This window comes from Uranotaenia lowii, chromosome 2 (genome assembly GCF_029784155.1).
Source record: "Uranotaenia lowii strain MFRU-FL chromosome 2, ASM2978415v1, whole genome shotgun sequence".
NCBI lineage: Eukaryota > Metazoa > Arthropoda > Insecta > Diptera > Culicidae > Uranotaenia > Uranotaenia lowii.
In genome coordinates, this window is record NC_073692.1 from 344,886,157 (window position 1) to 344,906,815 (window position 20,659).

The 20,659-nt window shown below is 35.0% G+C and overlaps 1 protein-coding gene across 2 annotated transcripts in view; it reads right to left on the reverse strand.

Annotated features, from left to right (window-relative positions):
• LOC129749464 (insulin-like growth factor-binding protein complex acid labile subunit) overlaps positions 1 to 20,659 on the reverse strand; it is an 835,561-nt gene that overhangs the window by 602,719 nt on the left and 212,183 nt on the right. Inside the window, exons 1-2 of one of the 2 annotated variants that reach the window (XM_055744439.1) lie at positions 20,274 to 20,378; positions 20,084 to 20,162 (exon numbers count right to left, since the gene is read on the reverse strand). The exons of the other annotated variant lie outside the window; for it this stretch is intronic. The gene's annotated coding sequence lies outside the window, so the exon portion shown is untranslated. Of the gene's footprint in view, positions 1 to 20,083; positions 20,163 to 20,273; positions 20,379 to 20,659 lie in introns of those variants that run through there. 2 annotated transcript variants of the gene reach the window in all.

Consider the following 20,659-nt stretch of genomic DNA (forward strand, 5'->3'; position numbering starts at 1 on the left):
AACCTCTAAACATGATTTTATTTGTTGGCTCCTTACAAAAGTTCGTTCTCCACATCTTAATCTACCATTATGAGGGTGAGCCTCCAGATTTTCAGATATTATGCAATGTTAGGACACTCTAATGTGCATAAGACTGGTACATAACAAAAAAATTTTAATTTTCATTCAGTGCCACTTTCTTCAGATTGGTGTCATTATCTGAAAAATTTACTTTCTGAAAGTTTCAGCTTAATTGGTTGAAGCACGAGCTGGTGCAATCGACTTAATATTTTTATGTATTCTTAACAAAATGTATGGAAAATCAACATACTTCAACCCTTTATGTTCTCAAATATGCCTCCAATACCCTTTATAGGGTGAGTAAGCCTACTTTGGACCTAGAGGCTACTTTGGTCTTAAAATGCCGCAAATTAGAAAAAAAAACATTTCGCTTAAATAGTATTAAGAAACTCCTATGCAAACAATTATCTCTTATTCTTCCTCAATTCTATCATACCGTTTTTTGCCATAGTAAGGCCGGAACAAATTTCAAATCCTTATTTTGTCACTCGGATTTGGAACACCGCAAAGGGTGGGGGAGGAGGGGTCAATAAAAAATTATGCGAAAAACAATTAAATTCCATGCTATATCATTGCACAAAACCTTTAAATCAAGATTTTTTTTATCGAATAATTTAAAAAAATCGAGAAAACAAAAGGTGAAAAAACTTCCATCTTCCAAAGTTTGTATTTTGGTCTTGAAATCCTCCAGATAAACTTCAAATTTGATTTACTCCCTCCCGGTTTTTTGGAAATTTCGAAGGAGGGGGGGGTGGGGGGGACAAAAGAAGAAAATGATATTGTGTAATTCCTATAAAATTTGCAAGTAAGAGCAAGTGAGACAAAATCGAGTCTTTTAACTGTCCAAACCAAAATTAAAAAGCAAACCACTATCGCTATGATGAATATGATCTATTCTACTTACTTTTCTGAAAACATAATAAAATCAATCGAAAATCCGGAAAAAATTCAAAGGGTCTAGAAATAAAAAACTTTTTAACATGATGTTTCATTTTAAGATTTAATATCACCTTAACTTTGTTTCAATACCAATTATTCATCAGTTAATGTGCGAATCTTAAATTGAGACGAAATTTAGAAATTTAATTGAGTATTTCTAACATTTTTTATCATGTTTATACAAATTAACTACAAGTGAAACAAATCTGTTCTAACTGATGTGCTGACTGAAAGTGCTTTTTTAAATAGATATTCCTCACAGAAATTTCAGAGAATTTTCAAAACGTCAGAAAACTGTTATATTCATATTCATATATTCATAAACTGTAATTTGGCTTCCTAGTAAATATTAAACTCCCGCCCATTTATGAGAAACTAATGGATTTTGAAAAACCACCACTTAGAGAGTCCAAAGTAGGGTTAAGTCTAACGTTTTCAGATTGCCCGGTATTATCCTGGTTTGTCCGGATATTTAATACAAAATTTGAAAACAGTCTGGTTCGGCCCTGATGCCTTGATTTTATTTTTAAAAAAAAAGATCTGCATTTTTCCCGGATTAAATCAATTTATTTGCCAAATCATACAACAACAACAAAATAACAAATTTAGTTTTAGAAACTTTTTATTTATGAGTCCAAAAAGAATTTTTTTTTGGCAAATATTATAGACATAATCGAAAAGGTTTTTAGGAAGCCCAAAATACAATTTAATACCTGCTGACGAGTTTTAACGAATTTTTTTAAATCAAGTTTTTTTTAATGTTTGTTGAAAAATATTCGGTTTTGTACCAAACTTTCCCGGACTCTGCGAGGTTCTTGAAAGTGTCTGGATTTGTGCGGTCCGGATACGTGCTGAAAAAATTCTGGCAACCTTAGGTTAGTCCCTAGCTATATTCAATCTTCTACAATCTTGTTCCTCATTGTAAGAACAATGAATAACAATGTTTTAGAAAGAATAATTCAAATTTTAAATTCGATGGATTTTTTTCAAAATGTGCATTCATTTGTTTTTATAGTCAAAGATTCTAGGTAATTTTGATAGTTTTTTTTTATGATACTAATTAAATAATAATTATTATTGAAAAATTCACAAGAGCATGCTTTTATTTGTTTTTATAGTTAAAGATTGTAAGTAGTTTTTATTGATTGATAATTTTTTTCATGAAACTTATAACGTGGGAAATCTAAAATGTCTTGTATTTATTATTAAAAAAATTCGGTGTTTCGAAAGACTTTAAAATACACAAGAGCATCTTTTTCAGTGAAAAACATTTTGATAATTGGAGCAAAAATACCGTTTTTAAGCGTTTATATCGTTTTTTTACACAAATACTGAAATACCGGATTCCAAAAACAGTTAAACAAACCACTCATGTTTTCACAGTTCGTTGAATATTCCAAAATTTAAAATATCTATGATACTAAATAAGGAATCAAAAATCCAAGGTTGCCAAAATCACAAAAAAATATTCACAGATTTAACAGATTTTTTAAATGTTGCAGTTGGAATTTTTTTTTGGTCAATATAAACTGTCAATTTTTATCTTTGTTTTAAGAAATCATGATAAGATAGTTAATGTTTTTTGGAATAAAATGTTAAAAAAGACCCAATTTGTCTTTACTTTTCAATCAAATAATTGCTTTTTCATCACCGAAAACCATCACATAATGCAGGCATGTCAAACTGGGGGTTCGCGGGCCGCATGCGGCCCGCGGCCTGGGTCAATGCGGCCCGCGTAGCCTCGTCTCAAATTGTCACAAAAAAAACACCACTGATTTTTATGTAAAACTAGCTGACCCGGTGTGCTTTGCTACACCTTTCAAAATCGAATGATATTTCCAGAATTTATTCAAATTTTTATTGTTTTATTAGCATTATTTTAAATCAAAATATAACATAATTCGTAAGCAACCGCTATAAAATGAGAGCTGCAGCTGGAGTTTCGAATGCTACACAGAAATAACTTAAACTAATATTCTCAATCTTGATTTGTGTTAAAGATCTGATAATTTTAATCTGTTGCTTTAAGCTCCGCCCTAAAAAAGGAGGGTTCCAAATAAATCCAAATAAATCGTACGCAAACAATCCAACTAATAGAATATGGTTGTTTTTGCTTCATATGTTCTGAATTTATGCTAAAAAAACTGATAAGAGAGACCACCCCCCCCCCCCCTGTCCTTCCCTTCCCCATGCTGAATGGAGATCGTGATTTTTAATAATCATACCCATTTTTTTCGTTCCCAAAAACCTTCTTGTATCAAATATTGTTCCATGGGTTGATAATTTTTTAAGCTTTGCAACAAAATTAGTATGGAACCCCCTCCTTTCTTCTCCTCTTACCTTTTCATGCCATATTTGTTTCCATTTGTTGGCTTCGTTAGCATAAACTGAGAACTTATGCCAAAAAAATTGAATTGGGTTCAATTCCCTCCTTCTATGTATGCACCTACTCACTGAAAAGAGGATGGTGTGTCAGATAATCATAGAATCATACCAAAATGATTTTACATGTTAAGTTTTGTCCATTTCTCGGATTTTGAGAAAACAAGTTAAATGTAAGCTTTCCTCTTCCCTTCCTTTATTTCCAATTCTATCATCCCACTGCAAGAAAGGAATTGTTTGACATTAAAAAATTTCTCGTATTGAAATACCATCCCTTGCCAAATTTGGTTTTATTTGCGATTTAAATTCTTGAGTAATGCATAAACTTGAAAGAAAGTACCAACCCCCTTCCATTCGCCCCATTGAATGGAGGGGTGAGAATTTAGTATTAATAAAAGTATTTTTTGTACTCAAAAAATTTTTGATACCAAGTTTTATTTCATTTGCTCTATTAATTCTCAAGTTATGCAAAAAAAAAAACGTTTGGTAGCCCCCCTTTCCCCGTCATAATAGAAACATTTCTCGTATCCAAATACCCTCACATGCCAAATATGGTTCAAATTTACTCGATCAGCTCTTCAGTTATACTGAAAATTGTTAGGGAGACCTCTTCTCCCCCTTTTCATCCACCTTTTTGAAGGATTGAGGGATACCAAATATTCAAAGATGCTTTTCTCGTACCCAAATATCGTTCCATGCTAAATTTGGTTCTATTTGCTGTTGTAGTTCTTGAGTTATGTAATAAAAATTGTATGAAACTTCCCTCCCTCTTTCCTTTCTCCCCGCTGGAAGAAGGAAGGGGTCTCAAACAATTAGAACATGTCACGTTCCCAAATATCCGCCCATGCTAAATTTGGTCCCATTTGCTTGATTTGTATTTGAGTTATGTAAATATCAAAAAGGGAGCCCCTCTCCCCTTTATGTCTCCCTACTGGAAAGAGGGTGGGGTTTCAAGTAATCATAGAAATATTTTTCGTATCCAAATACCTTCCCATGACAAATTTGGTTCCATTTGCTTTATTAGTTTTTGAGTTATGTTTAAAAATATGAAAGAGGCCCCTCCCCCTTTCAACTGCAAAAAGGGAGGGGTCTCAAATTATCGTTGAAATATTTTTCGTATCAAAATACCTTCCCATGCCAAATTTGGTTCCAATATCTTGAATAGTTTTCGAGTTATATGAAAAATTGTAATGTAGCCCCCCTCCCTCCTTTCTATCACCCCACTGCGAGGAGGGAGGGTACTTAATATTCATAGAAATATTTTCCGTTCCCAAATACCACCCCATACCAAATTTGATACCATTTGCTTGATGGGTTTTCGAGTTATGCAAAAAATTGTCTTTTGTTTGGGAGGCCCCACCCTCCCTTCATGAGAGAGGGAGGGGTCTCAAACCATCATAGGAACCTTCCCCTGCCTCCAATACCCCCACCTGCCAAGTTTCACGTAAATCGGTTCAGTAGTTTTCGAGTCTATAGGGAACAGACAGAAAGTCAGACAGACAGACAGACAGACAGACCGACAGAAATTCATTTTTATATATAAAGATTTCAAGAAGGGATATCATGGGTTTTTTTTCTAAATTTTAACCCTCATCAATAAAGCGAAAAATGAATTTTCGTTAGTAATAAATCATCATATTTTGAGTATTCGAATTTTCTATACTTGGTATAACGTTGCAAAAAGTGCATTAAATATTAATTAAAATTGGAAAAAAATCATCCAAGCATAAATTTCTGACAACACAAGAGTAACTTTAAGAAAAAATCACACTTACCAAGGCAAATTACTGAATTAAAAACAAATTGGTGGATTTTTACTGCATTCAAATTTTTAAGTTTCTCAAACAAAGGACTGCCACTTAATGGCCTTTCCCAGACCTCACAGGTAATGAACATAATTATATTCCCCTTAATGTTCATCATATATTTTACCTTCCTCCAGTTTTTCAAGCTTTTATGCTACAAGAGAATACCTTTGTTGTTGTTTTCATTTTCTTGAAATTTCTCAACTATCGAGTGATCACCGACAATATTGCGCTGATCGCTTTTTTCCTTTTGCTAAAAACCCCCACCTGCCAAGTTTCACGCAAATTGGTTCAGTAGTTTCCGAGTCTATAGGGAACAGACAGACAGACAGACAGACAGACAGACAGACAGACAGACAGACAGACAGACAGACAGACATAAATTCATTTTTATATATATAGAATATTACTGCAAAAAATCTAAAGCTGAATATACCGATTTAATTGATTTTGGCTGCGGCCCTCTACGTCATAGAAATTTTTTAATGCGGCCCGCACACTTAAACGAGTTTGACATGCCTGACATAATGTCTTGGTAAAATCACAGAAATTGCTGCAATGATTCTAAAAATAATTCTTTTTCTCTTTCAAGGTAAAAAAAAGTAGGTTGGTTGGATCAAATGTAACCATAATTGTTTTATTATTTCAAATTTATACAATTTAATTGTCCTACACTATAAAATTAGTAAGTTTTTTTGTGGTTCTGGAAAAATCAATGAATTCATTTATATTTTGTTTTAGTATTACAAAATCATATTATCTAGCGGCCTTCAACTTTTGTGAACTTTAGCGGGACCAAAGGTTAGACGAGCACCTTAAGTTTGCGTACATTTTAAACTTTTTCATTTGAGCAAGCACTAAGTTAACATTATATTTGACAAATGAATAAGGATAGTTCAATGATGCAGATTTTAGCTATAATTATTCCATTGACCATGAAAAAAATTCTTGAAATTTCTTTCAAAGCTGAAAACCGTAGAGAAGAGCTTCAAAAGTATCAGATTAATTAGTTATAAGTTAGTTTTATCTCTTGACGTTCTTAAAAAAACGCATTTTTTTTATTTAGGTTTCAATTTGAATGCTTTGAATTTATCGTTGAAAACTCACGAAAACCATTTTCGTTTCTTATTTCTTTGTTGCGATCTTCTTAAATTGCTATTTTCCATTTTCTTGATCAATCGGTTTTCTTTGATTGGTTTTGATCACCTGACTCTCTTGTGGTCTTCTTTAATTGATATTTTTTGTTGAGAGATACCTTCATTAAAACATACCTTTTCAAAACTCTTATGATTTCACAGCTTTAATTTACCATGTACATTTGCAAGTTTCATCCTGCAAATAGTTGGGTTCAGCTAGAATATTTTCATTCATTGTGTAAAAATAAATTCATGAAATTTCTATTATTGCTAAAACCGCAGAAAAGAGGTAGCTTGTGTGGACTTTCTTTGTTAAAGTTTTGAATGGCGTTTTTAAAAGAAACTTTTTTTTCTGACTTAAGATTTTCTTTAGTTCTTTTCAATTTTTTTGTAGAAAAAACTTGTGAACAGAAAAAGTTTTTCTATTGCCTCAATAAAAAATTGTAATAATACATACAAGAATTTCTCAACAAGCACTTCATGATGAAAACTATGAGTTTTTAAAAACTGTTGAAAATAAAAAAAATGTTGTGGGTCAAATTTGTTACAACGATGCACATTAACAAGAAAAAAACAACTGAAGAGGTGTTCAATTTTCAGACATCCCATCTAAAAACTGTTTTATTTCTAACAAACACTCCTAGTTGGATTCAAATAGTTCAAGGTGGCCACAATTAAAGTCTAAGAAAATATGTAACAATTGATAATAAAAGATAAAATGAAAATAAAAAATGGCATGGGTTTCTACATTTTCAATGTATCATAAAATATTTTTTTTATTTTAAATAACTTATTTCCCCAATTTCTGACTATTTAAAAAAAAGCAATATTTTTTGGATTTTGAAAAATTATGGGGAATCAAGGGCCACTAAATTCAAACTGACCAAATAACATGCAAAGTTTATGAGTTGACCCAAAACTGTGATTTCTTGATTCATTTCATTATTTTAAAGCAATTTTAGATGATGAAATCAAAACTAGAGCTATGTATGATCGAATAGATTCCAAAACCTGGCTCGCGAACGTTTTGGCAAAATTTCTTTTATAGGATGGACAAAATACTTTTCATAACTCTTCATTTGGCATAAGAAAACTTTACAGATAGGAAAAACGAATTTTAAGTTCTGAATGTGTGTAAAAATATAAAAATATAGGTGGTTCAAGATGTGTGGTCCACGATTCCCCACAAGCTATGATTTCCAAATTGCTTGCGTTTGTGTGACTTATTGACGTTTCATCAAAAATTCCTTTTCCACGTGAAAATCATGACAAAACTAAGATCATATGCGAATGAGCATATTTTTGTGTGTACTTTAGGTTCACCATCGATGCAATTAGCGGATGTTTTTTTAATTATGTAAGTAAATTTTTCTATCTTTTTTAGCTTAATAAATAAAAGAAGCTTATGATGCGTATTTAAGTCAACAACATATAGAAATATATGCTCACGCAAAGCGACGACTATGACAGTTGGTTTGAGATTTTTATCTCAACACACATCTGAGATATTAAAAGTGGCCCACGTTTCCCCATGGCCCACGGTACCCCACTCTACCCCTACGTTACTTTTCTAAAATTTTTAAATTAACCCTTTAAAAAAAAAAAAAAAGATATATATAATTGCATTTAAAAACACGGTTAATAGAGTAAAAAAATAATATTTCAGCTTAAAAGAAGATGTTCCTTACTTGTATGGATTATTTCTATATATTTAAGTTCTAAAGTGATTCGTATTTTTTCACAGATACGATATGTCGAAAAAAAAATATATTTAACTATATAAATATACTGAAAAATTGCATTTATTCTACACATTTTGAAATCATTTTACAAAATGTTATTTGTTAGCGTGTTTGAAATTCAGAAAGTTGTTATTTTTTTATTGTTATCCAACGTATTTTTTTAGTCATAAAATTTTAAATTTTTTTAACTAGTTTGAATGATCTGTAGATGAAATCAAGCAAAATCAGTATCTTTGTTTGAAAACCCCGATCAGCAATAAATCAAATACAGCTTATAAGGTAAAATGGATTGTGTTCAGTTCCTCATTTCTAAAAAAATGGTTGTTTTTTGTGTGCGTCTGAAAAAATCAATGTTTTTTTTTTCACCTAATGAAACCAATATCATTTCATTGGAAAAACTTCAGCTCAACAATTGCTTGTAAAGTTTGATTGAGTAGCACAACATTTCAATCATTCATAAGTTGCTGCCGGAATGCCGATTGAAAACTAGAAAACTACTCCACAATCAAGCGCAAACAACATCATAAATTCAGAATTCAATTGAATTTGATTGCTTCGGAGCAACATTTTTGTTTGGCAGAAAGCGTACAGTTCAGAATTTTACATCGAGTTCCAATGAAAAAGGCGGAATTCTTTTCAAATAGTTTTTCTTCGGTTCATGAAAAAAAGCTAGTTTTAACGAACTGAAAATTGAAAAGAATATTTTAAACAAATTCATAGCTTAAAAATGCCCATCAGCTTGAAAATAAATCATCACAAAAGCTCCGATTCCCCCAAGGTTAATTATTCGCGCTGGCGAGCATTGACGAATTTTTACTCGGTAATCGATTTTTTATTCCAATCTCGGCTCGCTGCCATGGTCAAATATTTGGCACAAAGTGGTGTAATAAAAATTGGAAATTTCGGGCAAACGAAAAGAGATGATAATAATTCCCTTTAATGGTAGGCATCAGTTGAAAAAAAAGAATTCATACCGGTCGGAGCAAAATCCATTCCGGGAAACGAGTAAACCGGTGCAGGAAAAAACAATAAAAACTGGAGGGAAGAATTCCGGCTTACAGATTGCGAATGGAGGCGCATAATGACTTACTCGGGGGGAATGGAATTTCGGAGCTTTATTACATAAAAGTTAAATGAATATGAATATTTATTGTTGCTGGGAAGAAGAATTGAATCACACCCTTAGAGACTTTTTACTTCCCATGAACGATTTTCTGGTAAATACCAAAATAAATTTGTTTTGAAGTTGAGAACCAGGGTTTTTTTCAGTTTTAAGGAGGTCAAATTGCATAATTAAAAAAAACTCTAATGACAGAATTGATCCAATCTTAACGACAACACTCATTGAAAATGAGTTGGCATACAGCGCAACAACGAACGCATCAGGCAATTCATCGATGAGCTGTTTTCCCGGCTGTTAGCTCATCAAACAAATCACCACCATTGATGATGACTTCCCCAAGTCGCGTTACAGCCGGGAAGCCTTAATGGAGTCAACTGGTAGTAATCTAGAGATAGTTATCTATCCTCCTCGCTTACTACAAAGGGGTTATCGTTCCAGTAAACTCAAGTCGCCATTCATCGTCGTCGTCGTCAGAGTATCATCATCATCGTCGTAGTCGATGGGTGCTGATTGATTCTGAATCCCCATATATCTAACCCATCGATGCATGACGGATATGATAGGTCCTGTATATTGAGCGCTTTGATTGATCGATTTCTTTTCCTCATTCCACGACTTGAGCCTGAGAGTGAAGATTCAACTTGGATGACATGTACCCTATTTATATGTAGATATGATTGAGCGCAATTGAAGACTCTGTCAATCAATCCGATCCCCCACTCATTCGTGCTTCTTCACCCCAATCTAGATGGCGACTTCGGGGCCAAACGATGGTAATCGATACGTGGTTTGCTGGTGCACTTTGCTCAATCAATAGCGTACAGGGAAGTACCGAGAAATGGAGTTGGCTCATTTCCAGCAGAATGCACCCGATACTGGGACAATTAAAACTAAATCAAACAAGCAATCAGGGCACCCAAGCTGAGGTTTGTAGCTAGCGGAACAACTTAATAACCGATTGCAATCCGGTCGTTAAGTGCAGTGGCACTTTGTGCCTTTAGTATGTTTTTCGTGGATAAAATTTAGGTTGGAAATTTGCACCACAATATGACCAATTTTTGGTAGTCGACTTTTGACTTACGATACCTAACACTCGATTTTCGACTCTTGATTCTCAACTCTTAACAACAAGTTTTCGATAACTGACTCTCAACTCTCGACTGGTGATTCTCGAATGTCGACTCTCAACCGTGGATTCTTGACTGTCCATTCTCGACTTTAGATTTTCAGACTGTCGACTCCCGGCTCTCGAATATTGACTCTAGAATGTTGACCCTCGACTGTCGACTGTCGAATTTTGACGATCGAATATAAAAATTTCTTTTGTCAACTCTTGATTGTTGACTGTTGATTATCATATTTCGATTGTTTTCTCTCGTCTTCCATTTATCAACTCTCGTTCTCCGGCTATCGACTCTCGATTGTCGACTCTCAACTGTCAACTCTTGACTTTCGACTCTCGATTTTCGAATTCTTGCTCTCGACTGACGAGCCTCGGATTTCACAGTCGATTGCCGAGGGCTTTCGACTTACTTATTTGGGTTATCGACTCTCGACTTTAATTGTAGACTACAAACTTACGATAAGTAACTCTTGACTATCGACTCTTTACTGTCCACTGTTGACTGTCACTTCTCGACTGTTGCTTCTCGGCTATTGACTCTCAGTTCTCTACTACTGATTCTCGACTGATGACTTTTTACTGTCGACTCTCGACTCTCGACTCTTGATTGTCGACTCTCTATACTGCGGCTACTTGCATAACAGTCGATAAGTTTAGTGGAATTTTGTGCCTTCAACATGTTTTCGTGGATAAAATTAAGGTTGGAAATTTTCACCGAAATATGATTGATTCTTGCTTCTTGACTCTTAGCTTGTAATACCTAACACTCGACTTCCGTCTCTTGTTTCTCAAATTTATGTTCTCGATAATCGACTCTACACTCTGAACTGCTGTTTTTCAAATGTCGACTCTCAACTGTCAATTCCCGACTTTAGACGTTTATAATGTTGTCTCCCGGCTCTCGACTGCTGACTCTCAACTGCTGATTCATGAATGTTGACTGTCGAATCTGGACTATCGACTATCAAATTTCGTTTCAAGAGTTGACTGTTGACAGTAGATTGTCATCTTTCGATTGTTTTCTCTCGTCTTCAATTTCTCAACTTTCGTTCTTCGGCTATCGACCCTTGATTAGATTCTCAAATTTCGGATTTCGAACTATTGCTCTCGACTGTCGAATCTTGAACTTCAGCTCTTGATGCTCTATTATTGAGGACTATCAACTAATTTATTTGGATTGTCGTCTCTCAATAATCAATTGTCGACCATAAACTGAATACCGTATTTGTTTAATCCGAGTGTTGCACTGGTTTTGACCTGGTGTCACACTGCCATCGGGCGGTAGTGCCCAGAAAATTTTGTCAGTGTTGCGAGAAAGCGTGTGTGAGTGAGTGAGGTAGCAATACACTGGCAACGATTTGTGTTTGTTTTTATCGAATTAAGTGCAACACTGATCGAGGAGAGAAAGCAAATACGGTATAAGATTAGTGACTCTGGACTATCGACTTTGTACTCTTTTTTACTGTTACCTTTCGACTGTTGCTTCTCAACTATCGACTCTCTTCCACCTACTCTCGACTGCTGACTTTCTACTGTCAACTTAAAACTCTCGACTCTTGACTGTCCACTCTCTAGCCTCAGAACTAATGATCCAGGACTGAGGCCTAGAGAATCTGGGTTCAGATCTCAGAACCCAGGACACAGGACTCGAGTTTCAGGTCTTTGGTTTCAAGACAATTTACCTTTGATGTTTTGTAAGTACATGTTTGCGTTTTATATATAAAAAAGACTTTGAACTTAAGACTCAAGATTTAGGCCTCAAGACAATTTTTCTGCACTCTGAACTAAGGAAAAAAACTTTTTGACTCAAGGATGACCAAGGTATTTAGACTCAAGACTCAGGGCTTAACTCTCAAAAACTCAAGACTCATGATTCAAAACTTAAGATTAAAGATTTCAGACTCACAACATGAGACTCAAAACACAAGACTGTAGACTCAGGATGCAAGAATCAGAAGTCAAATCTCATGAATCGGGTCCACTAATTAGCTTGAATGATTACAACTCAAGGTTCAGGACTCAGGACTCAGGACTCAAGACTCAGGACTCAGGACTCAGAACTCAGAACTCAGGGCTCAGGGCTCAGGACTCAGGATTCGGGACTTAGGACTTAGGATTCAAGATTCAAGACTCAGACTCAGGACTCAGGACTCAATACTGTGCACTTAGGACTCAGGACTCAGGACTCAGGACTCAGGACTCAGGACTCAGGACTCAGGCATCAGGACTCAGGCATCAGGACTCAGGACTCAGGACTCAAGACTCAGGACTCAAGACTCAGGACGGAGGTATCAAGACTGAGGACTCAGGACTCAGGACTTAAAAGTCTGGATCCTGAATCCAGAGGACTCAGGATTATGGACTCAGGACTTAGGGTTCGGGACTCATGACTAAGGACTCAGAAATATGAACTCAGGGCTCAGGGCTGTGAACTCAGGACTCAGGTCTCAGAAATCAGAATTAAGGACTCAGAACTCAGAAATCGGACCTCGGGACTCAGGACTCAAAACTCAGGAAAAATCTGAATCCAGAGTTAAGAATTCAGAATTTTGGACTCTAGGCTCAGAACTCAGGACTCAGGACTGAACACTAAGGATTCAAAACAGAGGACTCAGGACTCAAGACATAGGGTTCGGAACTCAGGACTAAGGATTCAGGAATCAGGCCTAAGGACTCAGGACTCAGGACTCAGGAATCAGGACTCAGGACTCAGGACTCAGGACTCAGGACTTAGGATACAGGACTCAAGACTCAGGATTCAGGACTCAGGACTCAGGACTCAGGACTCAGGACTCAGGACTCAGGACTCAGGACTCAGGGTTCAGGACTCAAGACTCAAGACTCAGAACTCAGGACTAATGACTTAGGACTCAGAACTTAGGACTCAGAAATCAGAACTCAGAAATCTGGATACAGGATACAGGATTCAGGACTCAGGCATCAGAACTCAGGACTCAGTACTCAGGACTCAGACCTCAGAATTCGAAATTCAGGGCTTAAGACTCAATACTAAGGACTCAAGACAGAGGACTCAGGCCTCAGGACTCAGAACTCAACACTCTGGACTCAGAACCCAATACTCAGGACTCAGGACTTAAGATTCAGTACTTTTATTTTAAGAATCTGGATCCAGGGTTCAGAATTCAGGACTCTGGACTCGAGGTTCAGAACTAAGGACTCAGGACTGAGAACTCAACACTCAGGACTCAATATAGAGGATTCAGGACTCAACACTCAGGACTCAAAACTCAACACTTAGGACTCAGTACTTAGGACTCAGGACTCATATCTCAAGAACCTGGATCCTGGGTTCAGAATTCAGGACTCTGGACTCGAGGTTCAGAACTGAGGATTCAACACTCTGGACTCAGAACTCAATACTTAGGACTCATTTCTCAAGAATCTGGATTCAGGGTTCAGAATTCAGGACTCTGGACTCGAGGTTCAGAACTAAGGACTCAGGACTGAGAACTCAACACTCAGGACTCAATATAGAGGACTCAGGACTCAAACTTTAGGTTCGGAACTCAAGACTAAGGATTCAGGACTCAAGAGTCAGGCCTTAAGACTTAGGACTCAGGACTCAGGACTCAGGACTCAGAACTCAGGACTTAGAACTCAGGACTCAGGACTCAGTATTCAGAATTATGGACTCAGGGCTCAGGAATCAGAACTCAGGACTCAGGCGTCAGAACTCAACACTCAGGACTCAAAACTCAATACTCAGGACTCAGGACTTAGGACCAAGGTTGCCGAAATCACAGAAAAATCTGCAATTTCACAGAATTTTGAGCAAATTTTCATCACAGAATCTGTGTCCCAGAACACAGAAATTTTAAATATTTACAGATTTAACAGAATTTTTTAAATTTTGAATGAATTTCCAAAATTTAATTTTTTAGGTCAATCAAAAATTTACATTTTTTGCTTTTAATGCGAATGGATTGATAAGATTTCTTATGTTGATTGATTTTCTTCAACTAAAATGTAAAAGAACATTTTTTCTGAATTTTCAATAAAAATAAAGGAAATTGAGTCACAGAAAACCATCACAGAATTTTTGGGTAAAATCACAGAAACTCAGAATTTTTTTTCTCAAAAACACAGAATTTTTTTTTCGGCAACCTTGCTTAGGACTCAGGACTCATATCTTAAAAATCTGGATCCAGGGTCAAGAATTCAGGACTCTGGACTCAGGGTTCAGAACTGAGGACTTAGTACTGAGAACTCAACACTCAGGACTCAATATCGAGGACTCAATACCGAGGACTCAGGACTCAAACTTTGGGTTCGGAACTCAAGACTTAGGATTCAGGACTCAAGAGTCAGGACTTAGGATTCAGGACTCAGGACATAGGACTTAGCCTTCAGCACTCAAAAAACTTGATACAGGATTCAGATTTCAGTACTCAGGATTAAGGACCCAGGAATCAGAACTCAGGGTTCAGATCTCTGGACAGGTCTCAGGTCTTAGAACTCAAGATTAGGGACTCAGGATTCAGGGCTCAGGATATAAAAATTCAGGACTCAGGACTCAAACTTTGGGTTCGGAACTCAAGACTAAGGATTCAGGACTCAAGAGTCAGGCCTTAAGACTCAGGACTCAGGACTCAGGACTCAGAACTCAGGACTTAGAACTCAGGACTCAGGACTCAGTATTCAGAATTCAGGACTTAGGAATCAGGAATCAAAACTCAGGACTCAGTACTTTGGACTCAAGAGTCATGACTCAGGATTCAGGATTCAAAATTAAAGGCTCCGGGCTCAGAACTCAGGATTCCGAACTCAAGACTCAGCACCTAGGGCTCAGATTTTTTTAGGACTTAGGACTCAGGTTTCAGGACTTAGGACACAGGACTCAAGAAGCAGGACTCCAGACTCAGGAATCAGGACCCAGAAATCTGGATCCAGAATTCAGGGTTTAGGACGTCGTACTCAGAACTCTAGACTTAAAACTCTGATATCAGGGTTCATGACTCAGGGCTCAAGGATTTGGACTAAGAAATGAGGACCTATGACGCAGGTCTTACAAAAGAAGACTTTATACTTAGGATTCAAGACTAAGTTTTAACTCAAGACATAAAACTCAGAATTCAGGCCTTATATACAAAATGCAACATAAGATTCAATTTGAGAGCTCCAAATTACTCAACAACCAGTTTATAAAACAGAGGATGTGGTTCTTTTTCTACTCTGTTATTTTCATACAGAATTAATAACACTAGTTTACAAAATTTTAAAAAAATCGTGAACTCGATTAACTGACCAACATTTTTAATGTAAAATCGGGCGCTGAATCCGAAAATGAAATTCAAAAAAATCTCAGTAGAACCGTTTTTGAGTTATGCTCCAAATATGAAATTTCGAAAAAAATAAAAAAGTTCTTGTACTTAGATTGAAATATCTCGGACGACATAACAGTAATTTGAAATCTCTTTTTTGCATATTAAAGGTGAGTGAATTTTCTATCGATCATCTGAACACTGTTTTTGCGTTTGACCAACAGTATTGTTGATATTAGTGACTTTATGAGGAAGAAAATTATAAAAAACTAATTTTTTTAGAGAAAATTTTGTTTCAACTAAAGTTTTTGACTCGATGGTAGCATTTAAAAAATCTGATTTTCTTTTGCGCTTAAATGTCAGTTTATAACAAAGATTTCAAGTGGTTATCTATTAAAATCGGTTGAAAATTGAAGAAGTTATGGCTACTTTACCATAACTGTAATTTTTGAAGTTTTTCATAATTTAACGAACCGCAGTACTCTTATCATAGTATAGGAAGAATGAAACATGATAAATCTCACTCGCTCCAAGTCAAAATTATTTATTAGCTTACCAAAAGGTCACATGCCAAGTTTCAGGAAGATCTGACCATACGGAGGGGTTGCTTGAGTCTCCAACGTGAATAAAATTTTGAGGTATTTTGCCCGGAAGGAACGAAAAATACTGGTTTTTCATCAATAACTTTTTTCATCACTAGCTGATTGTTTTTTATGGTTGATTTTCTTAAAGCCTAAAATGAGACAAATATTTCACCCGAAGACTGTAACTCGATTGGATTTGAAACAGAAAAGTTATTGCGGTTCAAAGATTGTATTTTGGTCGAAAATTGTCGTATAAAACGCAATGCGTAAAAAGTACTCATTGCGTGTTGGACAAAATTTGCGGCCTTTGAACCGCAATAACTTTTCTGTTTCAAATCCAATCGAGTTACAGTCTTCGGGTGAAATATTTGTCTCATTTTAGGCTTTAAGAAAATCAACCATAAAAAACAATCAGCTAGTGATGAAAAAAGTTATTGATGAAAAACCAGTATTTTTCGTTCCTTACGGGCAAAATACCTCAAAATTTTATTCACGTTTGAGACTCAAGCAACCCCTCCGTATGGTCAGATCTTCCTGAAACTTGGTATGAGACCTTCTGATAAGCTAATAAATAATTTTGACTTGGTGCGAGTGAGATTTATCATGTTTCATTCTTCCTATACTATGATAAGTGTTCTGCGGTTCGTTAAATTATGAAAAACTTCAAAAATTACAGTTATGGTAAAGTAGCCATAACTTCTTCAATTTTCAACCGATTTTAATAGATAACCACTTGAAATCTTTGTTTTAAATTGACATTTAAGCACAAAAGAAAATCAGATTTTTTAAATGCTACCATCGAGTCAAAAACTTTAGTTGAAACAAAATTTTCTCTAAAAAAATTAGTTTTTTATAATTTTCTTCCTCATAAAGTCACTAATATCAACAATACTGTTGGTCAAACGCAAAAACAGTGTTCAGATGATCGATAGAAAATTTACTCACCTTTAATATGCAAAAAAGAGATTTCAAATTACTGTTATGTCGTCCGAGATATTTCAATCTAAGTACAAGAACTTTTTTAATTTTTTCGAAATTTCATATTTGGAGCATAACTCAAAAACGGTTCTACTGAGATTTTTTTGAATTTCATTTTCGGATTCAGCGCCCGATTTTACATTGGAAATGACCTTCAGTTTACTGAGTTCAAAAATGCTGTAAACTAGTGTAATTGCTCCAATAAAATCTAAATGATATTTTAATAGCCTAACCTTACAAAGAGGAAAATCTTTCAAGTATTATAAAATGCAAATCACTGTCCTAAAAATCTTTGAACTTCTCTAAGCATAAACGAAAGAAAATTTTGAAGAAATTTGTATGTTTTAGATAATGAAAAACGGAACGACTGACAAACAACCATTATATGTCCCTTGGAAAAGTTTCGAAATGGTTTGTTGAACTCAACACAAAACAAAGGGGCTGTCAAAAAACCTTAAATGTCTCTTTTTATGAAATAAGGCTATGAAGACACTCGAAAGCTTTAACAAAATAATATTTGACTGTCAAAAAACATCAACATTTGACCGCTGTAAGCTTTGCATGAAATTTTCAATTTTTTTTTAATTTTTATACCTCTCATAGCTTTTTTTCGGTTGTTTTTAATGCCAGAAATAACAATTAAAAAATTGGGAGTGACCCATCCAGTCTTGAATGAGCGCTACAAGAAATTTGTATGGGAAAACAAAATTTTTCATTCAAAAATCGCCAGAGATGTACTGAAAGTTCCACAAAATGTAACTTGGAATGAAAAATATTTCTTGATTTTTGCAGTACAATTCAAGTGAATGAAGCACAAACCTATCTGTACCCCAGAAAAGATATTTGATATTAAATAATTTTGATTTGATTTGATGGAATTGTTAAAAGCTCTAGCAAGCAAAGTTCGCCATTTTTAAATTCTTTTCAATGAATTCCGACTTTTTTTAAATGGTGCTTGTCATGTTTGCAAAAAATACAGCTAAAGAATTGTCAAAACCAAAATTTAAAGACCAACTTCATTTCAAGCTTATTTCAATTTTTTGGATGATGTAATGTGCAAAAAAATCAAATTTGATAAAAATTTCCATACGAAATTGAAACGCGTGAGGTTACTCAGGAATCAACCAAATCATCAAAAATTTAATCCTTAAATTGTACCCTTAATCATCTAAAATTTTAACCGCAATTCCCCCACCCCTGTTCCAAAAGGCATCGAAAAAAAAATTGGAAGCAACATGGGAGCAAAAATGGAAGTTCTTTTAAATAAAAATAAAGCTTCAATAACTTCAGTTTGAAAAATTATGCAAAAAACATTTTTTTATAATAAAAGATATACATGAAACTTGTTTATTTCAATGAAATAATAAATGACTTAAAAAAACTTTCAAAACTCATTTGAAAATATCAATAGAACACTTACACATTTTCTGTCAAAATATTTCATGAACGGTATTCAGAAGGATAGAAAAAATATTATTCATTTGATTTAAACACACTGGGACATATTAAAAAGTTGAAAACATTAAGCGAAGGCAGAACTTATAGAAAAAAAATCAACGAAATCAATCAATCTCATCTGATCTTTTTGAGAAAGTACGTTTTAAAAAATTTTGAGAATTCAAGACTCGAACGAAATCAAATTTTTCTTTTGTGACCCTCTTCCTTTAGTTTGCCGGGAATCCAGAAGAGATAACTGAAGTTTAATGTATTGTATTGAAAATTTTTATAAATGCTTCTGAAATTCAAAGATTTGAAAGAGCGGAAAACAAACTGTAGACGTTGGATTCGAATTTTTTTTTATTGTCGATCTAAAACAACTAAATTTTTGGATCTTGTGGAATGTAGATTGAATGCAACTTAATTGCGTTGAAGCTAAAATTTGTTCCAATTTATTGAAAATTAAGATTTTTTATTCAGCCCTCCCCTCGCCAAGCTTCAACTGCAAGTGACAAAAGAAGGATCTGAATATTTTTTCCAACCTTAATTACTTTAGTGATAAACATCAATAAAATCAATCGGTGAATAAAGTCTCACTTCCATTTTAAAAATAGAGAAATTTTTCATAAATGTTTGCTTCGCATTTTGGTTTTGAGCCAAAGCTTCCAAAAACTTAAAACAGAGAATCAATTTCATACAAATAAGATCATTTAAAAAAAAAACTTAAACAAAAAATAAAATTTTATATTCATGAGGTATTTTCATCACAACATGTTCCTTTACTTTTTTTGACGGAAATTTCCAACTTAAGTTAAATTTTCCAAAAAGCAGATAAAAATACCTGCTACGGATATTAAACACATTACAAAACTTTACACTGCTTTCTAACATAAACTTGAACTGGTTTCGTTTCGTATCACTGTGCATTTTCGATCCATTTCAGCGAGCTAAAGCTCGATCTTACGATCCAACCAGTCCAATTCTTGAACTCCTCTATTCAATTACCAATAGCAAAAAGCAAATGACGACGTTAAGATTTAAAAAGGTAGGTACCGGAAAACGATAGGTAGCGGTTTTTTTTTTTCAGCATTGCAGGTTGATTGCACAGATCGGAAAATTTATGCCACTGGCAAGTTTCGTTTCCCTCCCTTCAGCGGATCAAATCGAAACCCAACTTAACCAATCCGTAACGTTATGCGGTAGGCCAGTTAACGAGTTAACAACCATCGATGGTGACGACCGGCTTACAATGAAAAAAAAATCGTAACCAGTTACTTATCCTAGCCGCTGGCAGGTGAAATGTGGTATTAACTTTTTTTTTATAATTTGCAATTCGTTGGGTTGGAACGGAAAAAGGGGTGGTCGCTTTTCACGGATTTTAATTGACAATTGAATCAATTATCGTGATCGGTGGCTTTTGCGCGATGCAGCCGGGACCATTCAAATCGGACAGCCCTATTGATAAGTGCAAGCATTGAATGGATTAATTTACCTGCCGAGAGTGATTTTATCATTAATTTGCGGTCTAGGGATTTATTATTTTTGGGCCAGCTGTACGTTCCGGTATTTACCTGCAAATGGAAAAAACAAAAAAAATATTTGTTAATTCGATTGAAAAATTGATTTCAATACGTGGAATATACGAGAAACAACTCATTCAGAAAATTAATCAACAATCCTACCGATAGAGTAAACTTCCAGAAGTCATGATCTTTTCGCTTAATTAATTTCCTGCACCTAAGGCTAGAAACGAATGACACCGATGGTAATGAATGATAGTCGTCGCGCTGTCGGTATTAACTTGAACTCGCGTCTCGCGTTCCAGTGATTTACCATCATCAAGTCAGAGCGCGAGTCAAGTGTTTACAATCGTTCTATTCATATAGACATACAGTTTACACAACTTATAGTACTTTGCTATGTCAGCAAGAGGTAAGCCACATACTTGCTCGCGCATCTGAATGAACGTTAGGGTGATTCAAAACAAGCGATTAGTTCTGGAGCATGATTCTAGATGAATAAATGTGTTTTTTTTTTGATTTTACAGAAAGCGTCAACGCTTATTTGG